At 52.0% G+C, this 17659-nt stretch overlaps 1 protein-coding gene across 3 annotated transcripts in view; it reads right to left on the reverse strand.

Annotated features, from left to right (window-relative positions):
* Positions 1-17659, reverse strand: part of AGO2 (argonaute RISC catalytic component 2) — a 106918-nt gene that overhangs the window by 65354 nt on the left and 23905 nt on the right. Inside the window, exon 1 of one of the 3 annotated variants that reach the window (XM_070221876.1) lies at positions 11395-11517. The exons of 1 other annotated variant lie outside the window; for it this stretch is intronic. The gene's annotated coding sequence lies outside the window, so the exon portion shown is untranslated. Of the gene's footprint in view, positions 1-11327; positions 11518-17659 lie in introns of those variants that run through there. One more of the 3 variants, XM_070221877.1, reaches the window with a different exon arrangement.

Below are 17659 nucleotides of genomic sequence, written 5' to 3' on the forward strand. Positions count from 1 at the left end.
ATGGTTCCCAACGCCACCCCTGGAGATCTGTAAAAAGAAAATTTTTTTTCCTATAAAAATTGTTTTAATAAACTTTCCCTCACAAGTTAAAATGTCCCCTCTGATCCACCATCTGTCTTTACTCAACAATATTAGGAATGCCATAAAAATACAATGAGGAATTAAAGAAATACTAGTCTGACAGGACCGCCATCACCGCTGCTGGTCCCACCATGTGGACCAAGCAGTTCCTTCAAGCGCTGGTCGCACTTTTTCTGTGATGCTCTGAGTAGTGACTGCCTCTCCCACAAGACCGTAAGTGTCAGCAGGGCAGGCTTACGCCTGGTTTGTGCAGCTGCTGAATGAACCAACAAGTGGACGAATGAGAGAATACTCTAGCATCACCCTAAATCCGAAAAGAAACGCCTTCATTGTTTAGGACTCAGTGCCAAGTGCTTCAGGGCAACACATGAGGCCTCCGTGTGAAGACCATTACTGCCTCTTGGCAAGCGCTCGGCACAGTTTCAACCAGAACAGCCAGCGTTTATCAAGCATCTACTATGTTTCAGGTGCAAGACTTCAGACACCTTCTCATCTCTTCTCACACCCTCTCCCCAACTAAAGTTGTCTTCCCTTCACAGATGAGGAACCAGGGCTCCACGGAGCGCGACCCTGCCCTGGGTGCCGGGCCAGCAGACCTCAGCGCAAAGATTCAACTTCCACCCACCTGACACCGGAGCAGTTCCAACTGAGGCCTCTGCCAACAGTGGCCATCGAATCATCCAACCTCCTCCACAGAACAGTTCACACGACACCTCTCACACTTCAGGGAAGTCTTTTTCTCCAAAGAACCCAAGTCCTTCTATTTATCACCCAAAACACACAGCAATCGAACCCGCCATCCTCCTGGCTCCCGATCCCTCTTAAGCAGCTAGGGAAGTTGAGAAAACTCAGTTTAGTGCTCTTTTATAATAATTAATGTATCCTAGTTACCCAGAACATCTTTCAACACCTAGAGAAAATGAGTAATTTCCCTTTGTAATATGCGTACTATTATTTTAAGCTCCCATCATAATTTAGGAAGTGACGGTCATCGCTAGTGCACCAGCATGGCGCAAAAAACCTTCATGTGTGTCATCTCGTTTAGTCCTCACCCCAGGTGAGGCAAATACGATCCCAGTTTACAGATGGGAAAGTGCCGTGTCCAGAAGGTAACTAACAGGCAAAGCTGGGACTCAAACACAAGTCTTGCTGCTATCAGAGCACATGAGTTTTGCCACCAGGCCAAGGTGCCTTAAGTCCTTTTGAGATAGCAGATATGTGTAAATCAAACAAATAAAAAAAAAAGAGATGCGAGAACTAACCATGCATAATAATCCAACCTGACCAAGTTCATCCTGTTAGCGTCTGAGAGAGCGGACAGCTGCACTGACTGAGGTCTGGCTGTGCGCCCAGCCCCGCACTGGGCGTTTCACACGCAACTTCCCACCGTCTGAATCCACTGAGCACCCCTATGTCCTGTCCTCCAGGGCCTGCCCGCAGAAGAGGGCAGGCAGAAAGCCCACCACGAGAGGGGAGCAGGCCTCCAGGCAGTGCAGGGTGCAGGGCATCGCAATCAAGGCACAGGAGAGAACGAGAGCACGCCACAGCGACTGACTGCATATTTGAAGGAAAACCTAAGGTGCTCTTCCTCAGATCTTTATTACAAAACAAATTCCAAACGGGTACAAACTGTGAACAGATAACATTTTTAAGTGAGATAAAAACATCCAAAGAAATATTTTAAAATTTAATAAGCTTTTATACTTTTGGGGTGGGAACGCTCTCTTAGAGCCAAAAAGCAGAGGTCGCAAGAGACAAGCTTGACTATGTCAGATTTTTAAAACTTCTCTAAGAGCTCAATAAACTCAGACAATTTTATGACATCATAAACTCACAATCCTGAAAATATAAACCTGGATATACAGAGTTTAAGTTAATAAGGATTAAGAACTCCATGAGGAAAATGGGCAACGGGTATGGACGGACAGTGCGTATAGGAAACATTAGTAGTCTGAACTGAACATGGAAAATATATTCAGCCTTTAGTCAAAGGAACACAAGTTAGCCAGCCCCAGTGGCCTAGTGGTTAAGTTAGGCACGCTCTGCTTCTGCGACCAGGGTTCAGTTCCTGGGCACGGACCTTACACCACTCCATTAGCGCCCATGCTGTGCTGGTGGCCCAAATACTAAAAAATAGATGAAGACTGGCAGAGATGTCAGCTCAGAGCAAATCTTCCTCAGCGGAAAAAGAAAAGAAACACAAATTAAAATTGTAAATATTTTTTTGCCTTTCTGGCATTTATAAGAGGTTGGAAAAAATGACGACGCTGACCCAAACTGGTTGTTTTGAAGGTACGTTTCAGAAATCTTTTAAAATCAGGCACCCTCTGATCTAGTAATTCAACATCTAGGTGTTTATCCTAAAATACTCAGACACCTATGGACAAGAGCATTCATCATAGTATATTACAACAACAGACTGACAATGATTTACATGTCCATCAGTAGGGGCCGGCCCGGTGGTGCAGCGGTTAAGTGCGCACGTTCCGCTTCAGCAGTCTGGGCTTTGCTGGTTTGGATCCTGGTTACGGGCCTATGCACTGCTTGTCAAGCCATGCTGTGGCGGGCGTCCCACATATGAAGTAGAGGAAGATGGGTGTGGATGTTAGCTCAGGGCCAGTCTTCCTCAGCAAAAAAGAGGAAGATTGGCAGCAGATGTTAGCTCAGGGCTAATCTTCCTCAAAGAAGAAAAAAAAAAGATTCCATCACTAGAAAGCTGGTTAAATAAACGGTCACAATAATTTACTGAGGGCCAGTCCCATGGCTGAGTGGTTAAGTTTGCACGCTCTATATCAGTGGCCCATGGCTTTGCCCAGTTCGGATCCTGGGCACAGACCTACGCACTTCATCAAGCCATGCTGAGGCAGCATCACACACAGCAGAGCCAGAAGGACCTACAACTAAAATATACAACTATGTACTGGGGGCTTTGGGGAGAAGAAGGGAAAAAAAAAAAGACTGGCAACAGATGTTAGCCCAGGTGCCAATCTTTAAAAATATAATAATAATTTACTGACACTGAACAACCACAATTATTACATGGAAAGATGCCCATATATTGTTAAGTGGGAGAAAGTTTCTAAACGGTGCTTGACGCAATTTCATCTGTCCTATATTTACACACACAAACATTTGGTGTATGAATGGGCAAACATACAGAAGGATTATAAAACAAATATTAACAGTGACCATTCCCAAGTGGTCACACTATAACTGATCTTTCTGCTCTTCTTTATGCCTCTATTTTTCAAGTGGCAATATTATACCTATTATTAGAAGAAAAATAAAGCTTTTTTTTCCCTGAGAAAAATTCACTCTAACATCTGTTGCTAATCTTCCTCTCTCTTTTTTTTTTCCCCTTAAAGCCCCAGGACATAGCTGTATATTCTGCTTGTAAGTCCTTCTAGTTCTGCTACGTGAGCTGCCGACACAGCATGGCTACTGACGGGTGAGTGGTGTGGTTCCGTGCCCAGGAACTGAACCCAGGCCACTGAAGTGGAAGTGCGCCAAACTTTAACCTCCAGGCCATCAGGGCTGGCTCTAAAGCTATTTTTTGAAAACCTACAAAGGCAACCATGAAGAAATTCTGGGAGGAGGCTAAATGGGTGTTTGATATTTTATTCTCTTTGATATTTTCTAATAAGTAAAAACTAACGTAAGCACAGTTATTACCCCATTTAACAGATGTCCAGAGAGATTTAAAAACGTGCCCAATTCGAGATCTGAGGTGATTCTGTTATGATTCCCACGTACACTTTACAGATAAACAAAGTGAGATTTGCAGGTTGAGCCCTCGCCCACGGCCTGGCGGGCGCAAAGAGGAGGAGTGGCAGGCAGCAGGCACCCAGCCTGACAAGGCGCGCCACGATTCGCAGGATGGGCAGCCACCGTGCGCCTGGCACCGGCACGTCAGTCACCATCTCACACTGCAATCACGAGGCCCTGTCCTGGAGAATCCCCTCGTGTCCGTCAGTACCCAGGGACCAGCCCAAGGGCACTCACCCGGCCAGACCAGGATATAAACCCAGGCGTCCGTGCCCCAAAGCTCATCATGCTCTTCTGCACTACTGCTGGCAAATATGTTATTCGAAATACAAGATTAAAGCCACAATTTGGGTTTTACATCCCCAGATAAAAGGGAACTCACACTGAAATTGTATAAAAGAAAAAAAAATGTGAAGATCTGTTTCCTCTCATCTATAAGTATGCCCTTGGCACTGCCTTGGCCAAGCCCCCGCTCCTTCGCTCTGCTGTCTGACTCAGGGCAGGGACCCTTCTTCTCCCCGCCCGTAGTTATATGGCTGAACCATTTTCCCAGGTGGCAAGAAAACCGCTTCACTTACGTACACCCTTTCCAGCATGCTACAGGCTAGGGAGTCCAAGGCCGAGAGCGTGCGCTGCTGCTTCCGATACTGCTGGACGCTTTGGGGGAGTGTGGGGGTGGTGTCTGCACAAGCAGCCCCACAATTCAGCTACAGCAGTGACCGCCAATTACAGGTGGCCAGCCATGCACCAGCATTTTATTACTTTTTGAAAAGGAAAGGAAACCAATATAGAAAGCACATCTCACCTACTTAAGGCAGGTACCATTGTGTAAACTTCCATTTATGGCACATTTGCACACAGAGGTATGAAGGAGGTGTGCTGGAAAGCGAATTCCTCATTGTGAGGAGCAGGAGAACAAGTCTGGCTGCCACAGCCTTCTTTAATTGCTTTTCTGGCAACGAAGGCCTGGCCACTGACTGGCTTCCTGAGCCACGGCCCTTTACATGGGAACGAACTCCTGACTTCAAGCCTTAATTTCAGTAATGGATTAAGAATAAATTAGCATCCAGATATCTCCAGTTAAAGCAAGTCCAGTGAAACCTGATCAGCGTTAGCTTGTGAGGCCTGAGCAATTTCAAGAGAAAAGGAATCAGGAAGAAGAAATGACATCAAGAATGAAAAACTACAATTTTAGTTCTGCCCCACAGGGCTAGTGAGTGAAGTCTTAGCTTTTGCCTGTCTTGAAAAGAATAAATGTCTGTTTTCACCAGCTAGGCAGTAAAAAACCCATCAGCATCTCCTCTTCATCTGCTAACACACACTGGTGCCACTCTGAACCAAGGTGCTGCATCACCTGCCTATCCGGGAAACTGAGAGGTGCCCCTGAGGGCCCAGTGGATGCCCAGGCCGCAGGGCATCTGTCCACCACTGAGTTAAGTATTCTACATGGTCCAACAGAGAAGGGTAAGAAAAAGGAAGGAGGAACAAGACCGAGAGCACAAAGGGACAGAGATGTTCCCCAAAGCAGCTCAGCCACCCAACATGGCCCCACAGACGGGAAAGTGATGGACCCCAGAGGTCAGGACCCTTATGGGAAGAGAGCCCACCCTCGTGCTGGAGAGCAACTTCAGGGGCTTTGTCAGATGTTTTGAAGCTATCACACCAAAAAGCTACGTTGGACCAAGGCAGCACGGCTCCACAGGACCGGAAGTTTGGGTTCAGTTACTCGAGGCGTGACAGTCCCAGGAAGGTCCTTCTCATCAGCTGTCAACCCTCGGAGGAGGACCAAACACTGGTTAAATCCTCACCCAGAGTGACTGCACACTTCTTCCCGTTTTACCCACTATCTCTTCTCTAATGTCACCCAGGGCAATCTCCAGCCTTTCCCCATTCCTTGCCAGGCCTGACATTCAGCCACTCCAGGAGAGAGACTCGATTTCCCCGTTCAAAGGGCCCGCTGCAAGCTCTGGGCTACAGCACCTCAGCTTAGCTTCCCCAACCCGTCCTGCTCTCACTGTGCTCCACGCCCTCTCTGTGATATGCTCCTCAATTCCTCGCCTAAAAACTGGAGCTATGGCGGCGTCATCCCCCCTGGAATCCTGAGGCACCTCGAGACCTCCAGGGCCCCCGCCACCTTCTGGTGGAAGGACCTTTCAGACACTGGCAGGCTCACGCAGCCCACCTCACTGCACAGTCCCCCCTCAGCTCTCTTCTTCTGCTTAGTCTTCACAATAGAGAAATGTGACAACAGCATACCACCTTCTCCAATTTACCTCTCCCTCCGTGATGTTTTTATCACATTGTGCATGCTTCTGATGCCAGAGTCCATTCTGCCCTGGATTTCAGTAGTTTGCAGGCCGAGACGTATGTCCTCTCACAGACCCTGAGGCTGACTGACTCACGCTGCCACCCCAGCACTATGTCGAGATCTGGCAGATCACAGATGCTCAGTAAGCATCTGCTGAAACTGAACTGTAATCCAGCAGCTGAAACAATGTCCCGTAATCCCACTGACAAGTTAGGATCCAAACAAGAGGTTTACTGAACGTCCACACCATATGTGATAGGTGCACAGAATTCATTTTCTTCACCAGTACTAAGAATTCTATAAGCGGCCTATCACTGGCTCCATTTTATAAAAAGGATGAGTTAAAATTACTAATTATAGGGGCCGGCCCGGTGGCGCAGCAGTTAAGTGTGCACGTTCTGCTTTGGCGGCCGGGGCTTCACCGGTTTGGATCCTGGTTACAGACCTATGCGCTGCTTGTCAAGCCATGCTGTGGCGGGCGTCCCACATATAAAGTAGAGGAAGATGGGCGTGAATGTTAGCTCAGGGCCAGTCTTCCTCAGCAAAAAGAGGAGGATTGGCAGCAGTTAGCTCAGGGCTAATCTTCCTCAAAAAAAAAAAAATACTGATTATCACAGTCACACAGTTAGAAGGCAGACGTGCTGGGAGTTGAAAGCAAGGCTGTTGGGTTCTGAGGCTCAACAACTTCAGTGACAATGAAGACCCAAAAGTCAGCCCAGGAGCTGTTTAAAGTTATTTCTTTACACTGTTTATACACAGACATTCCTTACACTGTTTATATCTTTTCACTTGTCTGAAAATCAAGACCCACTCACAATTGTAAAAACAAAACCAACAAAAGCCCCTCACAACTGAGGACAGAATAGACTTCTTTGACGTGATAAAGGACATCTAATAAAAATCTCCTGAAAACATCACTCCTACTAACGAAGTATTAGAAGAGTTTCTTTTGAGATCAGAACCAAACAGCGATGCTTGAAATCACTTCAACAGATCTTAGCAGGCATGGTAACAAAAGAAAAAGAAATAAGCAACATGACTGGAAAAGAAGGCACAAAACTGCCACATGCAGATGACACGATCACCTAGATACAATTAAGATGGAATCCACAGACACGGAATTAAAAAGAATTCAAGAAGCTTGCCGAAAACAAGATTCTAAAAATCCATTGCGTTCCTATACGTGAGCAACTACTAATTAAGCAAGTTAATTTTACAAAGGTGCCCTTTATAAACAACTGTCAGGTACAGAAGAGGGACGAGTACAAAGTCCGCCTGCAAGATACTGCACATAATTAGCCTTGCACTCAGCGATAGCCTCTGCCGTCTGGCCTCGTGTTCACGGATGATCTGGCTTCAGGCCCCTGCGGCACACTGATAAGTCCGCGTCACAGGGGGCTTTAAGGTCCAAGAAACGTCCCCTCCTTCAGAGAAAAAGGACACCAGACTCTGGGTGGCTGTTTCATGTTAGAGTTCTATGAAAAGGTGTAATCCTCTACCAAGGTTGCTGAACTAGATAAGGCTACTCCCAGGAACACCTTCCGGTTATTATAATCTAGGTGCCAAGTGCCTAGTCAACTGGCACCTCTCGTTTCCTATAATATTTACAACACCTCTGCAAGGCGAGGATTATCGCCTTTTTGCAGAAGAGAGACATTGACACAGGTGAAATGACTTGCCCGAGGTCACACAGCCAGCGGCAGAGGCCGGGACTTAGACTCAGGCATCTCTGCTTCCAAAGTCCGGATTCCACCCGAGAAGCCCCTCTGCCTCTCCAGCTGACCCCCGGCGTCAGGACAGCAGCTGGACTTCCTTCGGAAGGTTAAGGAGCTGCCAGCTGCTCTAACGCGTGGTGGCTGGTAGCTGAAATCACTCACGCCCCGCAACTGCCTGCTTCATCCCGCCCCCCAGTGGTCCCCACCCCCTGGGGCAGCCTCCTCCTCGGAGGTCCCCCCACGGCGCACGATCCCCCCTCCAGGCACACAGAAGCCCCGCGGTGCACGATCCACACCCCCCGCCCCCAGCACACAGAACCCCCGCGGTGCACGATCCACCCCCCACACACAGACACAGAACCCCCGCGGGCGCACAATCCCCCTTCGGCATGCGGTCCCCCCTCCGCGCCCAGTCCCCCAACAGCACACGGACCCCCCGACTGCGCGGTCTCCCCACCCGGGCTTGCAGAAAACCCAGGCTCACGGTCCCCCCACCCCTGCTGGCGGGAAGCCGGGCTCGCGGTCTCCCCTCCCCGCCTCGCGGGAACCCGGGCTCGCGGTCTCCCCTCCCCGCCTCGCGGGAACCCGGGCTCGCAGTCTCCCCACCCCGGCTGACTGTAACGCGGGCTCGCAGTCTCCCCACCGCGGCTCACGGTCTCCCCACCTCGGCTCGCAATAACCCGGGCTCGCGGTCTCCATACCCTGGCTCGCAGTAACACGGACTCGCGCTCTCCCCAACCGGACTCGCGGTAACACGGGATCCTGGTCCCCCAACCCCGGCTCGCGGTAACCCGGGCTCGCGGGAACCCGGGCTCGCGGTCTCCCCTCCCCGGCTCGCGGCAACCCGGGCTCTTGGTCTCCCCTCCCCGGCTCGCGGCAACCCGGGCTCTCACTCTCCTCTCCCCGGCTCGCGGTAAACCCAGGCTCGCGGTCTACCCTCCCCGGCTCGCGGTAACCCGGGCTCTTGGTCTCCCCTCCCCGGCTCGCGGCAACCCGGGCTCTCACTCTCCTCTCCCCGGCTCGCCGTAACCCGGGCTGGCGGTCTCCCCTCCTCGGCTCGCGGTAAACCCAGGCTCTTGGTCTCCCCTCCCCGGCTCGCGGCAACCCGGGCTCGCGGTCTCCCCTCCTCGGCTCGCGGTAAACCCAGGCTCTTGGTCTCCCCTCCCCGGCTCGCGGCAACCCGGGCTCGCGGTCTCCCCTCCTCGGCTCGCGGTAAACCCAGGCTCTTGGTCTCCCCTCCCCGGCTCGCGGCAACCCGGGCTCTTGGTCTCCCCTCCCCGGCTCGCGGTAACCCGAGCTCGCGGTCCCCCCACGCCGGCTCGCGGTAACCCGGGCTCGCGGTCTCCCCACGCCGGCTCGCGGTAACCCGGGCTCGCGGTCTCCCCACGCCGGCTCGCGGTAACCCGGGCTCGCGGTCTCCCCTCCCCGGCTCGCAGGAACCCGGGCTCGCGGTCTCCCCTCCCCGTCTCGCGGGAACCCGGGCTCTCACTCTCCTCTCCCCGGCTCGCGGGAACCAGGCTCACGGTCTCCCATCCCCGGCTCGCGGTAACCCAGGCTCGCGGTCTCCCCACCGCGGCTCACAGTCTCTCCACCTCGCTCGCAATAACCCGAGCTCGCGGTCTCCCCTCCCAGGCTCACGGTCTCCCCACCGCGGCTCACGGTCTCTCCACCTCGCTCGCAATAACCCGGGCTCGCGGTAACCCGGGCTTGCGGTGCCCTACCCCGGCTCGCAGTAACACGGGCTCGCGGTCTCCCCTCCCCGGCTCGCGGTAACTCGGGCTCAGGTCACCCCCCCCCCCCCACACACACACACCGGGTTCGCGGTAACCCGGGCTCACGGTCCCCCGCCACACACCCCCGGCTCGCGGGAACCCGGGCTCGCGGTCTCCCTTCCCCGGCTCGCGGTAACTCGGGCTCAGGTCACCCCCCCCACCCCACACACACACCGGGTTCGCGGTAACTCGGGCTCACAGTCCCCCCGCACACACTCCCGGCTTGCGGGAACCCGAGCTCGCGCTCTCCCCTCCGCTGCTCGCAGTAACCCGGGCTCTCACTCTCCCCTCCCCGGCTCGCGGGAACCTGGGCTCTCCTCTCCCCGGCCTCGCGGTCTCCCCACCCCGGCTCGCGGTAACCCGGGCTCTCCTCTCCCCGGCTCACGGTCTCCCCACCCCGGCTCGCGGTAACCCGGGCTCTCACTCTCCCCTCCCCGGCTCGCGGTAACCGGGCTCGCGGTCTCCCATCCCCGGCTCGCGGGAACCCGGGCTCGCGGTCTCCCCTCCCGGGCTCGCGGTAACCCGGGCTCGGGGTCTCCCCTCCCCGGCTCGCGGTAACCCGGGCTCGCGGTCTCCCCTCACCGGCTCGCAGTAACCGGGCTCGCGGTCTCCCCACCGCGGCTCGCGGGAACCGGGCTCGCGGTCTCCCCACCCCGGCTGGCGGGAACCCGGGCTCGCGGTCTCCCCTCCCCAGCTCGCGGTAACCGGGCTCGCGCTCTCCCCACCCCGGCTCACGCTCTCCCCACCCCGGCTCGCGGTAACCCATGCTCGTGGTCTCCCGGGTTCGCGGTCTCCCCACCCAGGCTCACGGTAGCCCGTACTCACGGTAACCCGGGCTCGCGGTCTCCCCACTCCGGCTTGCAGTCCCCCCACCCAGGCTCGCGGTAACCCGGGCTCACGGTAACCCGGGCTCGCGGTACCCGCACCCCGGCTGGCAGTAATCCGGGCTCGCGGTCCCCTCTTCCTCCCACAGCGCTCACCGTCCCCGCACCCCGGCCCCCGGCCCCCTCCCCCCTGGGCCCACAGTCCACCTCCCCCCAGCGCGCGGTCCCCCGGGGCCCTCAGTGCGCTCCAGCAGGCTGCATGGTCGAGGCCACACCTCCCCACGACTCCACAGAGGGAATAACGGCATCAGAAGAGAGCCCCCAGCCCGAGCGCCTGTGCTTCTGCCTGTCGTTCCCACGAACCGTGGGGGCCGCGCCAGGACCAGTCCTCCACCTACAGACCAGCGCCCAGAGTCAGGGCCACTGCTGCGCAATTCCTCCTCCTCTCCATCAGGAGCTCCCCTCTCACCACGCTATTCCTAAAGGCACACCAACATTCTGCGATTACTCTCATCTTAAAACAAACAGAACAAGACAGAGCAAAGACCTTACACGACAGTAGAGACAAAAACACAGGTCAGGTATAAAACCCCCACGATTAGACAGACAGCCCACCTCAACAGCAACATGCATGCCCCCAAAAAGGAATCACTCTCAACCTATAAACGTGTACTCAGAGATCTTTTCTCTAAAGAATGAAGATAAAGACTGTTCTCAGATAAACAGCGAACCACCAACAGACTCCAGGAACGAAACAATCTTTGGACCCCGCTTCCCCCTCCAACCATCCATCAATCGGTTGCATCTGCCCCTCCCCTCCTAATCCCCGCAGTTCTCTCTCCAGTCAGGCTTCTGGCCCTACCATGCAAGTGAAACAGTCCTTGCAAAATCTCTATGTTGCCACATCATGTGGTCAACCCTCAGCCCACCTGCGCCATCGCAGCACCTGACAGTCGATCACGCCTCCTCCGTCTGCGTTCGCTTCCTCCAGCATCTCCTCCCGCCTCACCAGCTGCTCCTCCTCTGTCCCTGGGCCGGTTCCTCCCCTTCCTGCCCTCTCAGTCCTGGACCTTCTAGGACTCCGTCCCTGCACACCAGCTCTGCCCCATCCATCCATCCACAGCACGTCCTTCGCCATCTCGCCTGGCCGTGTGGCTTTCAGCACTGACCGCCACTGGATTCCTCTCTGGTCCGCACGTCCCCATGAGCCTCGGGCTGCCTCTAAGTACCTCAACCTGACATCCAATGGACACCACAGAATCTAATGTGTCCCAAATCAACTCCCACCCTCCCCCACACCTGCTCGCCACAGACACCCCTGCCGGCCCTCGCCCCCTCCCGCTCTCTCCCCACACCTGCTCCCCACAGACACCCCTGCCCGCCCGCGCCCCCTCCCGCTCTTTCCCCACAGACACCCCTGCCCGCCCGCGCCCCCTCCCGCTCTCTCCCCACAGACACCCCTGCCCGCCCGCGCCCCCTCCCGCTCTCTCCCCACACCTCTGCAGCGTTTCTTGAAGCAGTCTTCTACACTGGCTGGCTCCAAGTCTCACCCTCTCATTCTCTCTGCCCCTCCCCAAATCAGGCAAATCCCTCCCAACTCCTCTGGACTCATCTGACAGGGTCACGAAAACGCACATTATTACCGCCCCCCCCCCCAGGTGCCTTCATCTCAATCATGAGGCCATCACTCAGGCCAAAATGTGGATGTCATCCCTGACTTTTTCCTTCACATTCACAACCAGCCCATGACTGAATCCTATAGCCTCTGCCTTTAAAATACCTGTACCATGTATCTAGACTCCACCACCTTCACCATCACTGTTAGCACAGGGCCAAGCCATTGCTACCTCCCCGTGGATTACTCCACAATTCCTAATGGGCCCCCTACGTGTCTACAGAGCAGGCAGAGACTGGAAGGCAAACTGTGTCACTCTGTCAAAACCTCTAGCTGCATCTTATCTCATTCAGAGTAACAGCCAAAGAAATATCAATGCCCCACCCAGCCTCTCCCATCCGCTACTGCTCTCTTTGCCCAGCCGGCCTCAATCCCAGGGCCTTTGCACTTGCCATTTCCTCTGCTTGAGACACTCTTTCCTCAGAGATCTGTGGCTTGCTCACTCACTCATCTCTTTCAGGTCTTTGTTCAAATGTCACCTTCTTAGAGACCACTGCTGACTGCCTTGTTAAAAATGGCACCTGCCCTTCCACCACCTCCTGCTGTTTGTCTCTGCGGCCCTTGCTGCATGGCATATTACATGTTTCAGTCCTCCCTGCGCCAGGGAAACCAGCGAGGGCGCATCCTTAGGTTTTGTTCACTGCTCTACCCCAGCACTTAGAGCCATGCCTGGCAAACAGCAGACTGACGGACATGAACAGGTGTGATGAATGACCTCAGGTAGATTTTCATTTTCTTTTTGCTCCCCCACCATGGCAGAGTCGGCTGGGTGTTCGCCAGTTGGGCTGCCTGTTCTTCCACAGCAAACGGGCATAGGGCTGCCCAGCTAAACTGCGTGTACAGGCTTCCCTTGTGGTCAGGTGTGCAGTAGGCAGAGGCAGGCTGTGGGCAGCCCACGGAAACCCCACCGACCTCCTCCTCCGGGTCTTTCCCCTCCAGGGTGAAGAGCACTCGGCCTGAATCCCACGATGGCTTCACAGAGGGAGCAGAGCATCTAAGCCCACACCCCCCTGGAAATTCACACAAAGGAAAACTAAACTTCTGGCTTTAGATTCCTACAAGAGCCACCATTATTTTGGATCTCTTTGTTTGAAGAGCTTCATGTACCCCAAATAATACAGTCCTCTGGAGTCACCATCTTTTCTGCAATGAACACATAAAGTCTGTATGTTTTTAAACAGAGTGAAGGAGAGGTTAAAAATAAATATTATGAAGGGAACATTTAGCCTCTGTTTATGCTATCTTTTTTGTGATAAACATGGTTTCAAGTTGCACATCAAAATACTCCCAGCCTAGACATCTACAGGGTCATTGTCTGCAACACCGCCATTGTAAAGGACAAAAGCATTTCCTCTCCTCGGCGATAAATTTAGAAACCAAGTATTTCAACTCAGATTTTGTTATAAGAATACTCCCATGTTTAGTTTAAATTATAATCACTATATTTTGTGAAAAGAAATGTTATTTTAATGTTAATAAAACAGGGCATACATTGAATAGCAATATCATGGTGCTATTTGCAAACAAACAAAGCCAGAAAATTCCTTATATAAGAAAAGCATCTGAAAAGACTAAGTAAAATAAGCTTTAGCTTTGCTTTAAGAAGTAAAATTCGCCGGCATGCTTTAGCAAGGCTCCCGCGGCCGTATCTGCGGGTCAATCCCATTCAGCTGAGCGCTAATTCGACTGCAACGCCCTCACTTGGAAGGAACACGGCTCCCCAAAGGGCTACTTAAAAGCACATTTACCAAATGACAGAAATCGGAAAATTCCCCCAATTTGTACAACTAGAAATTTGAAATGTCACTTCTAAATAGTGGCATCCTGTAGAGGTACAATTTTTTTGGAGTCATAATTAATTAGGAGTAAATCTGTTGAAAATCAAGCAGATAAAATGCCCAGGACTGTTGGGCCTCTTTAACCAATTCTTCCGTAAGGGAGACAAGCTCACAACTTAAAATAAATAGAAATGTGTTCTTCAGAAGACTAAAGAAAAAATTGATACCTGCACATATCTTGGATTATGCACTGTGCCAAATGCAGAGCACTGGCTATCTTTAAATGACGTAATGATGGCATTTTCTCATCCTCGTCAGGCTCCAGCTACTAGCTAGACTTACATTCCTCTGGTCTCTGTAAGGCCTGAGGTGGGGGCCGCTTTCCACAGGGCCCTCTGCAGCTCTGTGGAGACTGGAGGCTGGGTCTCCTGAGTCTCGGTGGGCCTCATTTAACATAAGGAGGGACCCCAAATGTAATTTTCAGTTGCTCATGGACCAACCAAAAATGCACACCTGGAAGTGGAGTATGCTGGTGCCTTCGGGCTCAGCGCCAGAGTTTGGAAATCTGGGTTCATGAATATGCACAAAATGACCCAGGGCCAGTTCTTTTCTAGTCATATCAAAATCCACATAACATAAAATTTACCATCTTAACCATCTTAAAGTGTACAATGTAGTAGCTTTTAGTATATTCACAATGTTGTCCAACCATCACCACTCATTCCAGAACATTTTCATCACCCCAAAAGGAACCACATCCCCGTTAAGCAGTGAGGCCTCCCTCCAGTTCCTGGCAGCCACTGACCTGCTCTGTGTCTCTGTGGATTCAGCTGCTCTGGGCATTCCATATAAAGGGACTGAGACAGCATGGCTTCTTTCACCCAGCATGTTTTCAAGGTTCCTCCAAGTTGCAGCACATGTCAGAACTTCACTCAGGGCAGTTTAACACATGCTCTCCATGAGGAGTTTGCTCCTAGAACAACGTCCTGGTCACACAGCTGTGGCAGATGGAGTGGACAGCCCACTAATGGCCTCATGCCCTTTGCCCAGTGACCGTTTGGCACCTCCCATCAACTCAGGTGCATGGCCTGCCCTGGCCAATGGAACAGGAGAGAACTTTCCACAACTGTCTGGGGCTTTCAAAGGAGCTTGCGTGTTTCTGCTCACTGTTCTAGGGCCCTGCCTTCTGGGGGATGAGACACGGTGTAGAGCAGCGCTGATGAGCCCAGGCCCTTGAGAGGACACAGCCAAGAAGGCAAAGCTACCCAGCCGGCCACAGCAGGCCAGAAGCACATCCAGGCGGCCAGGAGACTCAGGCCAAGGGCAGATGTGGTTTGAAGCCGCAGAGTTCTGGGGAGCACTAGGTAAATGAGAGCGGAAAACACATTCCTCGAACCACCTGAGTGAGCAGCACGTGCTCTGCATTGCGGGCAGAGTCAGAAGCAGACACGGCCTCTGCCCTGCAGCGTGTTCACCTAGCTGGGAGTTAAACTTCAAGAACTTGAACATCACGTAAGCAATAACGTTTAGGTACATTGGAATTAACAGCTAAGTATGTGACAAACACTGATTCAAACACACCAACAATAAAAAAACATTTTTGAGACGACCGGGAAACCTAAGCAGTAACTGTCTATTTGATGATATTAAGGAGCAGCCATTTCTCAAGATTTGGTATTGGGTTCCGTTTTTAAAGAGTCCTCATCTTTCAGAGACACACACTGAAGTATGTGTGGATAAATGATGAGATATGTGGGATTTCCTTCAAAATGTTCCAGTAAAGAAACAGGACGGGCCACGTGTTGACAAATACGGTTAACGAAGATGAAAGCAACTTTGCAAGAAAAGGGGAGAAAGCGACAAGCCTGCTCCAAGGCCTGCGCATCAGCCCGGGAGCAAAGCGAGAGCGGGGCCTGCCAGGGCTGCCGGGCAGGGGAAGCGCGGGCTCGCGGAGGGACATGGCCATCAGCTCCCACAAAATGACGCAAGGTGCCAAAAGCAACTGTGTTTTCTCCCCTCTGCTTAATATTCCATGCCTTCAAGTCTTGAAATATTCTAAATACAACCAACACTATAAACTAATTATGCAGAACGTTGTTTTTTCATGAGTATAAATCAGTTATGCTCACAGTAAAAAATTTACAACTTAGAAAGGTTTACCAAACATACGGTAAGATTTTCCCATAATTACACATATAGAGAAACGACACTGAAGAACACTGTCCTTCCAGAACATCAACCACATGTTAATTCGCCTAAAGAAAGCAGGCAGATTCCAATCCCTCAGAAGGGGGCTCGGGGAGATTCCTCAGCAGAACGTTTCCAACATGCGTGGGGTGGGCTCCCACACGGGCACCTGGCTCCACCCACTGCTCTCCCTTCCCACAAAAGCAAACCAGGAACAGCGGCGACATTCTTCAAAAGCTGATGGCTCTCAGCACGAGGTGGAGGACAGCCAAACTGTCCTATACATCCCCTGACAAAGAAGCCACACGTTTATAATTCTGGCAAGACTTGAAGGCATAGCAAATTAAGAATTCTATAATTAAAAAATATAATATTCAGAGGCCGGCCCCATGGCTAAGCGGGTAAGATTGCATGCTCTGATCGGAGGCCCAGGGTTTCGCCTGTTCGGATCCTGGGCGAGGATGTGGCACCGATCGTCAGGCCATGCTGAGGTGGCGTCCCACATGCCACAACTAGAAGGACCTACAGCTAGAATATACAACTATGTACTGGGGGGATTTGGGGAGAAAAAGCAGAAAAAAATATATAATATTTGGAAACAACCCCAAATGTCCATCGACAAATGAATGGATAAAACAAAACGTGGTACATCCCTGCAATGGAATACTCTCCAGGCACGAAAAGGAGCAAAGCACTGAAACAGGCTACAACGTGGGCGAACCCTGACAACACCACTGGGTGAAAGAACCAGACGCAAAAGACCACCTGCTGTATGATTCCACTTATACGAAACGCCTAGAACAGGCAGATAAACTGAGACAGAAGGCACATTAGCTGTGGCCAGCAGCTGGGGGAGGGGAAAACAGAGAGTGACAGTTAATGGATGCAGGGTTTCTGTTTAGGGGGATGAAAAAGTTCTGGAACTAGGTAAGAGCTGGTTTGAAAACACTGTGAATGTACTTAACGACCCTGAATAATATACTCTAATGGTAAATTTTATGTTATATGTATTTTCTATGCATACACACCTATATAGCATATTTAATCAGTGTATTTCTCAGCACTGAGCTCCTTTCCTCCTCAGAGAGGAATCGGAGCCTTCCTCTGTGGTCCCCGGTGAGGAAGGCACCTACTGGATGAATCACCAGCACTAACAGATCTTTAACCAAACACATAAAAATACAGTGGTAATTTGGGGCTTTGTGAGCTATATCTTGAGAAAATAAAGCTGTTGGGTTTTTTTTTTTACTATTAGTGTTATACAAGATAGAGACAACCAATCAGAACATGCCTTTCTGCACTTTTCTTTTACTCTATTAATACACCATCTTTATTCTCATTCAGCCACACAACCCAGGAAGGCCCCGCCTCCCCCTAGTGCAGTAACACGAGTTCTTCAGGACGCGGGCCATGTCCACCTCTATTCTCTTTCTACAATTGTCCGTGGACCCTGTGCCCTCTTCTTGGAGCTACCCAGGCCCAGCAGGCTGCCCGCAGGCAGGGCGGACGCCTAGCCAGCGGAGGGACGGAGCACACACCTCTTGCCTGCAAACC

Source organism: Equus caballus, chromosome 9, assembly GCF_041296265.1.
Source record: "Equus caballus isolate H_3958 breed thoroughbred chromosome 9, TB-T2T, whole genome shotgun sequence".
In the NCBI taxonomy this organism is placed as follows: Eukaryota; Metazoa; Chordata; class Mammalia; order Perissodactyla; family Equidae; genus Equus; species Equus caballus.